Source organism: Ursus maritimus, unplaced genomic scaffold (genome assembly GCF_017311325.1).
Source record: "Ursus maritimus isolate PB19 unplaced genomic scaffold, ASM1731132v1 scaffold_5, whole genome shotgun sequence".
NCBI classification, from domain to species: Eukaryota; Metazoa; Chordata; class Mammalia; order Carnivora; family Ursidae; genus Ursus; species Ursus maritimus.
This window is the reverse complement of record NW_024426663.1, coordinates 43,867,585-43,880,266: the sequence shown is the minus strand read 5'-3', so window position 1 is coordinate 43,880,266 and position 12,682 is coordinate 43,867,585. Positions and strand designations below refer to the sequence as shown.

Sequence of the window (12,682 nt, the reverse complement as noted above, 5' to 3'; positions counted from 1 at the left end):
AATACGTGAGTGAACAAAAAGCTAGTTGGGGAAGTACATACATCTCTCTGAAAGAATTTGTGTGTAAAATTTAACACAAAAAAACATTATATACTATTTAGTCCTATTAGGCAAGTAATGGATATTGCTGTGATGGGGGCATGGAATGGGGATACTACATCAAGTGTGGGAAGAGAGATAATACCTGCTGGCCATTAGTGTTTTGCAGAAGACATGGGAGTGTGATCTAAGGAAAATTAATACATACAAATTTGTTAGCAACTCCTTTCAGTTGCAATAGTTTTGTTTTTTTTTTTCCTGGTTATTTCTTTTAAGCTGTCCTGTTGAGGAATTAGCAGCTATGAGCTTGTCTGTAGTATATTACACCAAAGCTTGGACCCTACCAGGCAACAAAACGTTGCTTATGAACTTCAAAGACTAGTGCCAGTGATTCAAATCAAAACAGTGTAATAACTGATCCATTAAATGTCTTGAATCTATGTGCACTCACTTCTTTGCTGTTACTTGATTCATTCCTTCATGAACTCTCATTCTGAAAAATCATCTTCTCGATGCAAGTCCAGGGACTGCTTCTCTGTGAGGTTATTCAAACTCTGTATTATTCATTTTCTATCTTCTTGATATCAACATAGTGCCTTGCATGCTATAGGCTTTCCATAAATGTATCTTAAAATCAGGAAGTGAATTAACAAAGGACATTTGGCTCTATTTCACATATTTAGGAATAAGAACCTTTGATAAGTGTATTTCCTCTGAAACCCTATGAAGGAAAACTGTACTTCTAGAAATTCTTAAAGCAGTTAATGAGAAATTTGCATGTTCCACTGAAGACCATGATGGCCAACACCTGCACTAAATTCTTGAAGGACACAAAGAACCTTTTTTATTGCCTTGCATTTCAAATTCCTCTGGGTTTGCTGCAATAGATTTTTATGAATAGATGTTGGGCTGTATTATATTTTAATTCAATGCTTCTGGCAGGTTCCAACACACAGGTATGAGAGTGTGAATCAAAAAGCAGGCGGCTCTGTTTACTTGGTTAGGGATTGCATAAGAAGACATTCATTGTCCCACAGGAAATCAGCACAGCCCAATATAACTGACTGTATTTTATTATGTTTGGAATGTTCATGTTTCCCCAATCCAGCTATGCTCTATCTGATTACAATTAAATCAAAAATATTTAAAGCATTTTCTGCATGTAAATGGTAGTTGATAGAGAGGGTGAATAAGCTATTACTCTGTAAGCATGGGTAGCCCCAAGTGTGAGCATCTCTACCTCTGCTCAGTGTTTAGGCCAGAGATATGCTGGAAACCCCTGGCAAACAAAGACTATGTTTATCAAACTTAAGCATGAATCAGAATCATAAAGAGTTTGTTAAAGCCCAAGATTCTTATATTGAGGCTAATTATACCTCAGTTAAGCTGGAAGGAAAAAAAAAAAATTTCCTGGACCCTTTCCCCAGAGATTCTGATTCCACTCATCCAAGGAGGGGAGCACACAGAATTGCATTTCAAACAAGCTCCCAGATGATGCTGGTCTGCACACCACAGACTTTAGAGCACCCCACTAGGTTGGTCAGAGTTGGCCATAGGACTAGAACTAGAGATAGGGACTGCTAGTAATCCACTTGGCTGCCAGTTAGGTGGGAATCCGCTGAAGAGCTCAGCTGAGGTAGGAGCAGGAAGAAACTACAACTTCTCAGAAGGCAGATAATGAATGCGAAGCTAATTATGCCGAAGATGACTCATCAGATAATGGAGATGATTCAGGGAAAGTGGTATGGCAGAATTGAACAGAGACGTTGGAAGCATCACTGAAGTAGTGATGCAGGTGGAACATCAGACCAGAACCAAAGATTTCTTGTATGGCTTCTGAATCTGTGGGTATTTTGTCCTAAGGAGACAACCAACTGCCATGCATCTTGGAAAACAAAATTGTATGATGCTTTTAGAGAGACTATGTGATGTCTAAACATAGGTGGTAGTTGCTGTGTCAGACGCTCCTGGTTGCTTTCCCCATATCTGCTCACCCCTCCTTGCTGCCAACAGAGTCATGGTATGATATTAACTGAGGACAACCGGATTGGTTTTATTTACTATTGATGGCCCTAACAATGGTGGCAGATCTTCTTGTGTGTAGCAGTGTGCCCAGTTATAAAATTTGATTTTGCAGCTTTCTTTATAGCCATGTGATTGAGTTCTAGCAAGAAGGGAATGACCTGGAGTCTTCTAGGCAAGCTTCTGGTTGTCCTGGGGTTTTCCTGATTTAAAGAAATAAAAGAACTGGCTGAGCTGCATAATGCTCTTCGCCATTTCTTCTTACTCCTTTTCTGGAATGTAGTTGTGAGGCTTGGAGGTGTAGGAGCCATCTTTGGAAGCAACAGGACAAAAGCCAAATTAAAAGATGGAAAAATCTGGGACCCTGGCATCCTGAAGCTTCTACACCAGCCTTTGGCTGCCAACCCCAGCTTTCTGTTGCATAAGGAAAGTATACTCATTTGGTTAAGCCGTCGCTTTTGTGTGCCTCTTACACAGAGCCAAACAAAATTCCTAACAGATGAAATGGGTATCATATATTGAGAATTTACTGTATATCTATATATGCCAGTTACTTTTCTAAGAATTATGTATGTATTGTATCATTTAATCTCCATAGAGCCCCCAGAGGTATATTGTTCCATTTTACCAAAACCTTCTATGAAGAATACATAGCATAAAAAAGAATACCCACCTTAAATAATGCCAGTGTCAATTTACTGGGGTAAATTTGACATTTATTTATATTAACTTGGTTTAACTCCTAAAATAGTCTTTTGACACCTACTTTATAGTGATATTGTCGTAGGTATATTATATTGATTTCAATTATCAGTCTCTACCTTGCATCGGGCTCAAATCAGGTGAAACTTCTACCAGAAACAGTTTCGATTCTTGTAATGCGGATGCAGACTATGGAGAAACACTGGCTTGAGCAGAAATAGCCCCACTGTCAACGCTGCCAGTATATAACAGAGCTTACCCATGCACATCCTGAAATGTGTATTATATCCCAATGGCACAGACGTTTTCATTAATTTTTTTATTGCAATTGCCTACCTTAAAAGCCTGTCTGTGCTAAGTCATGTTCCTTCCTTTCCTCTTTAGAGAAAAGTGATTAGAACATTAAGTGGAGCAAATTGACCTGAACCTTAGAGATAAAGGGAGAAATTAGCTTGCAAAGAAATGGTTCACACTATCTAGAATTTATTTGCAGCTTGGATATGGGGGTAGGAGGTTAGAAACCTGGGAGACAAATTGAGAATCTAGTTTTAAATTAGATTTTAATATCAGTCTGGAATTCTAGTTAACCTCAGAATGACTGTAAATTTCTTTGGCACTTGAGTGTTCCACAAAATCATTATTAAACCTCAAGTAATAGTTTTAATGAATCCCACAGTCTAGTCCCCTATAATGGAGAGGATCACACAAGTCTACAAAATCATATCTTCTCAGTCAACATGAAGTATATAGTCATGAGACATAATCAGGATCAAATCATAGAATCATTAAATTTTAAAGACTCCAGGGTATTAAACTGACTTAATATACCAGTTTATAAATGCAAACACTGTGATTGAGAGGTGGAAGTCATCCGTGCTAATATCAAAACCAGGACTAGAATTAGAGACTCCTAATTTTTCATGTAAGATTCTTTCTAGTCTCCCAGGGTCTCCCATGAAAGCTTCCCCTAGAATTTTTTTATATTCTAAGTTTCAGTAGATGTGTAGGATTTTTTTTTAGCTATAGGCTCAAGCAACTGATAACATTCAAATGTGTCTTTCTTGTTAAAATCAAATCCTCATCCCACAGGTGGTCACATATGGTATAAGTTCCCCTTGACAGAAATAGAGAAAATCCCTATGCTCGAAGAGCTCAAGTCACAGTTAACCACACCCAGAGGCTGCAAGAATGTGGAGGGGAATCAGTACAGAGGGGTGGGCTTAGCTTACACTCAACCCACTTCTCAGCCAGCTTCCTCAGCCATCGATACAGTGATTGTATAAATCCAGTTTCCAAGGTCAGCAGGGTGTCACTGGAGGCAGGAAGACCTAGATGTGTAGTGCATTGGCTCAGGAGTCAGAATGCCTGTGGTCACATGGTGGCTCCACTGATAACTAGTTTTAAAATGGATCTTGAGAAAGTTGCTAGTCCTCTCTGTGCTTTGGTTTTCTCATCTATAGAATGGTTCTAACAATATCACTTCCAAAGAGTTAAAAGGTTCAAATGAATGAATCATGTGTGATCCCTGCTTGATGCTAGCACTAGATTGTCAAAATCCTAAATACATTCATACCAGCAAGACCAGGCTTGAGTCAGCCAAAACTCACCCTTCTCTTCTCATCAAAGATGAACTCTTCACATTTCTTTCCATCCAACCAGCACTTCTTACATGGGATGATTTGGAGATTGCTGGAAAGTATAATCTTATTTTGTTCTCATCCTCTTTTGTTTTGAAATTTTGGAGGGAGGCAACACACAGCCATTTATACCGTCTGCATGCGTATTTCCCCTTAATGCACATGTCCGTGGATCATCTTTCTCCTCTATTCTCAGGACTGGTTTATCTTTCTGGGAGGGAGTCATGAAACCTTTTGAGAATCTGAAGGCACCTATCATCATCCCCTCTCCCACCAGCACTATCACCCCATGCATATCCAAACAAATAATATGCAATTTTAGTCACCCAGATAACCCTTGATGCCTATTCAGGGTCCTTTGGGAGGGCCAGTGATAAAGCCCTGTATTCCAAGCCTGTGTAATTTTTAAATAAGCATGTTTCCAAAGGATGGATTAAAATTTTTTTAGGGGCACTTAGGTGGCTCAGTCCATTAAACATCTGACTCTTGATTTTGGCTCAGGTCATGCATGATCTCAGAGGCGTGAGATCGAGCCTCGTGTAGGGCTCTGTGCTCAGCACAGAGGCTGCTTAAGATCCTCTCCCTCCATCTCCCTCTGCCCCTCCCCCCGCTCACGCATGCACATGATTTTGCTGTCTCTCTCAAATAAATAAATAAATCTTTAAAAAAAATTTTTTAAAAACCTTGGCTCAGATATAACTTGAGAAAAAAAAATGCTAAACAACAGAAGTGGTTTGTTCTCAACATCTATGGAAAAGACACATTTCTTTTCAACTATCTTTCCCTTTTTGGTGATTTTGGACTTCCTGGGCTATGCTAAATGTGATAATATTCTAAGTTAGCCAAATCTCTCCTAAGGATCTGCCAAATTTCAAAGCAAAGTTATGTAATTATGCATTTCCAACAGAAAAAAAAAAGTTAAGGTGCACATGAAAATGTGCCTAAAAATGTGGAAATGTTATCAGAGACAAATTATGTATTTATCACCTTAAGATCTGGTTAATATAGAACTGCAGTTCTTATTTTTTAAACTATATCCCTGATGTGTAACTATGTGAAGTAAGTTAAGCAGAGGCCTTATGTCTGCTTTGTGTTACAGCGGGGGCATTTTTATTTTATTGATTACATTGTAGAACCCAGCCAACTTCATGGTCAAAGTCAGAAATCCTGGTCTCACTTCCACTGCTGACTCAGTCCAGCCTGGCCTTGATGGGTCACAGAGTGCACTCCATCTGCCCTATATACGCAATATGGAATGACATCTGCAAAATCAAATTCATGCAATGCTCTGGCCATCATATGTTTTTCAGGTGGACATAGCAGAGGAACGTTGGACTCTTGTTCTGTTTCAGCAAGGACAGTCCCTCTGGGCCCCAGTTATTCTTCCACCAAGTAGCTAGTTAAGCCATTTACCTCTAAGACCCTGTTCAGTGCTCCTTCTCCTCTTCCTCATGACTGATCAACAGTGGGCTTTTGATTGATTATGTGTTGTTTCCTGTTCTGAAGATGAGAACAGTAATTAGCAAAAGCCTGACACTTATTATTGCTAAGCACTGTTCTCAATGCTGAATAAAAAAAATAATAATTCTCACACCAATCTAGTGTTGTAGGTACTGTTACTATCCCTCTTTGAAAGATGAAAAAGGTAAATATCTTGGTCAAGGTCACACAGTTAGCCAGGAGCAGAGTAAGACCTCACAGAGGCTGTCTGGTTCCAGAGTGAGCACACATAAGGACTCTATGGGAGAAGGAAAGCAACAGAATGTTTCAGGTTAGGATTCCTAGGGCAAGTTGCTTATTTCCAGTGTATTTTCCTTCAGTTGAGACTTTTAACCAAAATTTACATACTTTGAAATTGGAACCATTAAAAAAAAATTGCACCCTTCAAATAGTTGATCTATTTATTCCCCTCTTAAGCATATTTGCTTTTAATTAAGTCCTTCCCATCTCTTCGTATCAGCCCCCTGGCTAAGGACACATAGATAACTAACAGGATAGATTTTCAAAATAAAGTATGATTTACACTAATGAGCCTTGGTTGTAGTTTATGTGACTCGAATTTAATTGAGGTTTTACTTTTTATCTGCTTTTATGTGTGCTGATACCCAAAATCTTTGCAAGCTCGTTTTCATAAGAAATAAGCTAGTAATGACATGTAACTGTTATTCTGAAGTTCTGAGAACATACTGCTTCTACCAGAGCAGAAGCTGAGAAATTAAGTGAATTAAAATACATGAAAAAATTATGACATGATACATGTAAAAAAGCTTCTAGAAATAACTTTAATGTTAACTAGTTATTATTTACATACTCACCATTTGCTCTTTACTCAGCTTGGTGGATAATAAATTAGGCGCAATCATGCCAGAACTTCATGGTAAAGATTTAAAATATGTTACTATAGAGCTTTCAAGTGGAGCTGCAAATTAGAACAAAATGTATTAAAGGTATGATGTTTCAGCATTTACAGAACAGTGGGGTAGAGTAAAAACAGCATCTGAATGAGGAGTCAGGAGTCCTATGTTCCCTCAGCTCCACCATCAATTTGCCAAGTTACTCCTTGAGTCTGTTTCCACACCTGTAAAACAGGAGATTGGACTGAATGGTTCTTGGAGGTCATACCATCTCCAACATTCCTCGGTCTTGAGATTGACACGTGTAAGGAATCAAACTGTGGCAAATTTGACCTTGTTGTGTTATCATTCTTGTTTCTTCTTAGAGAGCTTCTGTTTGGCCTGTAACTCTCTTGTAAGTCAATGGGTGCTCTGCGAAAACACAACCCACTTAGTTTGGGTAAAGCCTTGTGGTTCTTCTATCCCTTATTGGCTGCTCTTATGTACTAGGAAAAAAATTAAATGATATGTAATAGTTGTTATTTGTTGGACTCTCTCCTCATTCAGTTACCCACTTGTTCTAGCCTCTACTATTTTAAGCAATCTCTAAGGATATTCCCAGGATATGTTAGTATTTAAATTTAATAAACATATTAAGTTCTTGGAGTTGGATTCTTTCAGAGGGACAAGGAGAAATTTTAAGTGTTTATTGTATTCTTGGCATTAGGCAAGGTGCTTTGATTGAGAAATCTATTTGGTGAATAGACGGGCCATGATAGAAGCTACAACCCTTAAAACATGCTCTGTTTATGTCTTTTCCCTGGTTTGTGTGATATTTTGTCAGCTTCCATGAATTCTCTGACTAGTTTTAGGTATAAGAATAATATAACTTTCAGGTATTAGAAAGTCTAACCTGATCCAAAACAGAATGTTCATCTGGTATCCAGTTCACAGTTTCTCCCCTCATCAAGCCCGATCCAATTTGGAAAATTGTAGTGGGGAAGTGAGTTTATTCCTTTCTTCTCAACAAACTAACTACATACATATCCTCTCCAATCCTCTTGACCATGCCTCAAAGTTAGTCTGGCTATTCCCATGTTATAGAAGTTAAAACTCAAAAGCACCCCACCCATTTCACAGGATTTGACCCAAGGATGTCTGATTTTAAAGCACATTCTTCTCACTGCCCTGTGTGGCCTTTAAAATTTCAGTTACCCGCATGGTTGGGGGGTGTGTAGGGGAGAAGGGGCTTTGGATTTGATTCTCTTACATTATGTTCCCAAATGAAGAGGATCAAAAATTTCAGTTACGTTCACATACTTTTTGTTTGTCTGCATCTCTTTGGCAAGGTTTAATTGTGTCACAATGATCCTGTCTGATGTAACTTAGAGGCATTTGAAGTTAGTGCAACAGGGGATCATGACTACTGCCATAAAATGTAGATACTTTCTCCAGCACTGGCACAAGAACACCAGAAATACAGAATCGAAGAAATACATACATATATTATATAGAAATTATTTTATAGATGACATAAATCAATTACTAAAGGACATTCTTGACATTCTTAGTTGCAGAATAAGTAATAGATTATTAGTTTTGCAAAGATGCAGAGCATTGGCATTTTTCAGAGTAATTACTCAATAAACATTTGAGAGAATCTAAACAGAGAATTTGAAAATGGTATCGGGATCAGGATTGAGACTATTTCATGTGCTGTGATATTTATTATGTAGTAAGAACAATGAGTATGTTCTATGTGAATCATCTTCATGTATATTACACATAGATTTAGACCTCAAGGCATAATTTCTCTCATTCTTCAGGAAACAACTTTAGAACTTGAGTTGTTGCTTTGTCTTTTTAAAATGTATATTAATGTTTTTTAGTAAATCTGGTGAGTCCTGAGTTTTTAACTGAAGGCTGTTTAAGGAATATGGTTAAATATAAGTCACCAATGTCGAATGGATGGGGCTTGGAAAGTTTTTCTTTCTCCTACACAAGAGAAAACAGTGGGAAATGGTGCCTCATGCCAAGAAGTCATGTTTTTCTCTTCATTCCAGGTGAAAAATTCATGGGTGACTGTCAAAAAGATCTGCTGAACTACAAATGGGGATGTAGGAGGCTATATGGTCAATACGATCCAGTAATTCAAGATTTAGCACTACAACCTGGTTTCCAATAGCATGAAGTTCAACATACATGTTAAGGTGTTTTACATTGACTAGTGCAGTGTATTTTTAATGGATAGAGATCTCTCTTATAGGTTGCACTGTGTCAGAAGATATGAAAGTACATTGCCGACTTAGGATACCAAAGAAGGTAAAGATAGAAAGTATAAAACCTCTTTTGTTGCTCTTGAGAGATTTGAACTCTCTTTGGAACTTGGGGAGGGATTGAGATGAAACATCTTCATAGAAAAGTAAACCTTTACAAAGGTTTACTGAAGTCTAGCTCACCTCTGAGTCCCATGGTGAACAACCAAAGCACCATGACCTTATGAAGCTTCATTTTTTTCCTGGGGCTCAAACAGAGGATTCCCCTGAGTGCCTTCCTCAGACCTAGTGGTGAATCCAGCACCTTCAGGATCATGTCAAGGTTTCTGAATTGAGCCTAAAATCCCTGTCACCACTGCTCTTGTGTGTCACTCTCGTGGATAGCTTTCTCGCGCTCGCTCCCACAAGCTTGGCTTCAACCACAAACCTATCTCAGGCTCAGTAAGGACCTTTCTATGAAACCTTGCCATGAAAATGGCTTTGTGTCCATCCCATAGCTCATTAATTTAGGCTCTGTGAGACTCCATTTCAGATGACATTAAATATCTCTTAAAGAGAGAAACATTTTTCCCCCTTCAAACCTGATTTTCTTCATCTCTGTCGATACCTCCTGGGCTCTACCCTTACTTAACTCCCATTTCTGTAATAACACTTTTTGTGAAACACTTTGAAGATTCCTTTGTAAAGATACATTTTAAACTTTCTATATATCGTAATTTTCTGTTTCTTTCTCCCATCTGGTATTTAAATTTTCTTCTCCACAGAAAACCTTGCCATTGCTTCATTTCCACACATGGCAGGCATTCAAGCATAGCGAATTGGAGTCACAGTTACACTGAAATGAGAAGAAAATGTGCTTCCCAACACCTCATCAGCATCTCCCACCGTTTGTCTTTTCTGCCTTTTTTGGGGGGAGGGGTTGCTTTTAAGCAAAGAAAAAAATCAGAGCCCAAGTCAGTAGCACCTCCACCCATTGTTTCACAAATTACTGGATTTGATCATTTAAAGTTTACAACTCCTATTGAGATTATTCCTCAGGGGGAATGTGGGGTGAATGTGTCTTCTAAGCTTTTAGTGATCCTTTCCTAGTGGGCAAGCCGGCGGGGTTTCTCCTTCTGTGACCCCTTAGCTGGCGTCAGCCTTCTCCTGCAGGTGGCGCTCTTGGGCTGGGTTCTTTTCCATTCAGCTCAAGCACCCTCTTGTAGCAGATGCCATCTGGCCCAAGGAATTGCTCCCTGTGTCTTCACTACTTTCCAGAACAGCTTGATTCTTGGCTGTGCCAGGCGGCTTGCTTCCATTAGCCTTTTGCTTTTAGGACCTTTTCAAAGAAAATGTCCCTGTGGTCTCCAAGCCCCAGGAGACCTAGGTTGCTCTTTCTGAGGTGTTCTCTGACACCCCTTACTCCCATCTCAGTCAAGGACCAAGGAAGCTCCGTAGCACTCTGACAACCTTCTCTCTTCCTCTAAAAAACCCATTTCCACACTGGATTCTCAGCCCTTGCTTGTGTAGACTGTTGGTGAGGAACAGGTTATTCCTGCGATGGTTTTGATCACCCCTTTCACAGGCCCTGGATTGATGACCTAGAACCTGATGAGGATGTGGGGCCACTTGTTATCTCCTTTCCTCAGCTTTGGGCACTCAAATGAAATTCCCAAGCAGGAAGTTTTTTGTCTTGTTTTCTTCACCATTCACATTTTTAAAAATTTTATGTACTTAAAACTATCAACTGTTGAATCATTGAACATTACATCAGAAACTACAGTGTACTGTATGTTGGCTAATTGAATTTAAATTAAAAAACAAGAAAAAAAATTATCAATGACTTTTATGGCTTCTAGAATGTTTTAAATTAAGTTTTAAATTTTAATTCCAGTATAGTTAACATACAGTGTTACATTAGTTTCACATGTACAGTAATTCATCATTTCCATGCAACATCCAACGCTCATCGCCAGTGCCCTCCTTAATCCCTACCACCTATTTCAGCCACCCCACCCCCACCCTGGGAACCATCAGTTTGTTCTCTTTGGTTCTCTTTGGTTAAAAAACCACCAGGTTGTTCTCTTTGTTCTCTTGGTTTGTCTCTCTCTCTTTTTCCTTTGCTCATTTTTTCCCTTAAATTCCACACATGGGTGAGATCATATGGCATTTGTTTTTCTCTGACTTATTTTGCTTAACATAATACTCTAGCTCCATCCATGTCATTGCAAATGACAAGATTTCATGCTTTTTTATGGCTGAGTAATATTCCACTTCATATATATATTTATATATATCCCACATCTTTTTCCATTCATCTATTGATGGACACTTGGCCTACTTCTGTAATTTGGCTATTATAAGTAATGCTGCTATAAACATAGGGGTACATGTATCCCTTTGAATTAGTGTTTTTGTATTTTTTGGGTGAATATGCAATTGTGTGATTACTGAATCTTAGGGTAGTTTGATTCTTAACTTTTCAAGGTATCTCCATGCTGTTTTCCACAGTGGCTGCATTCTGACCAACAGTGCATGAAGGTTCCTTTTTCTCCACATCCTCACCAACATTTGTTGTTTCTTGTGTTTTTGATTTTAGCCATTTGAACCTGTATGAAGTGATATCTCATTGTAGTTTTGATTTGCATTTCCCATCATGAGCATCTATTCATGTGTCTGTTGCACATCTGGATGACTTCTTTGGAGAAATGTCTGTTTATGTCTTATGCCTATTTTTAATTGGATTATTTGTTTTTTGGGTGCTGAGTTGTAACAGTTCTTTATATATTTGAATACTAACCCTTTATCAGATATGTCATCTGCAAACATCTTCTCCCATTTAATAGGTTGCCTTTTAGTTTTGTTGATTGCTTCCTTCACTATACAGAAGCTTTTTATTTTGATGTAGTCTCAACAGTTTATTTTTGTTTTTATTTCTCTTATCTCTGGAAACATATCTAGAAAAATGTTGCTATGGCTGATGTCAGAAAAGTAACTGCTTGTGCTCTCTTCTAGGATTTTTATGGTTTCAAATCTCCCATTTAGGTTCTTCACCTATTTGAGTTTATTATTGTATATGGTGTAAGAAAGTGGTCCAGTCTCATTCTTTTGCATGTAGTTGTCTAGGTTTCTGAACACCATTTGTTGAAGAGACTGTCTTTTTTCCCATTACATATTCTTTCCTTCTGTGTTGAAGGTTAATTGGTCATATAATTGTGTGTTTATTTTTCTGTTCCATTGATCTGTGTGTCTATTTTTGTGCCATATGGCTTCTAGATTTTACGTTTGCTCAGAATGGCTTTTCTCACTCTCTCTTAGATTACTAGGGCTGCCATAACACATTTTCACAAACTGGAAATAAACAGGCTTGAACAGAAGACATTTATTGTCTCACAGTTCTGGAGGCCAGGAGTCAAAAATCAAGGTGTCATCAGATTTATCCTCTCCTGAAGGCACTAAGGAAGAATCGCTTGCAGACCTGTCTCCTGGCCTCTGGCAGTTTCTTGGCTTATGACAGCATAACTCTGATCTTCACATGGCATTTTCTCTGTGTGTATTCTTTGTCCAAATTTGCCCTTCTTACAAGGATGCCAGTCATACTGAATTAGGGGCCGATCCTATTCTAGTATGACCTCAGCCTAGCTGAACTAATTATATCTGTGGTGACCCTATTTCCAAATAAAGTCACACTCTG

General features: G+C 38.5%; 1 protein-coding gene across 1 annotated transcript in view; it reads left to right on the top strand.

Annotated features, from left to right (window-relative positions):
- Positions 1-12,682, top strand: part of RAB3C (RAB3C, member RAS oncogene family) — a 250,068-nt gene that overhangs the window by 49,367 nt on the left and 188,019 nt on the right. The window lies entirely within an intron of this gene.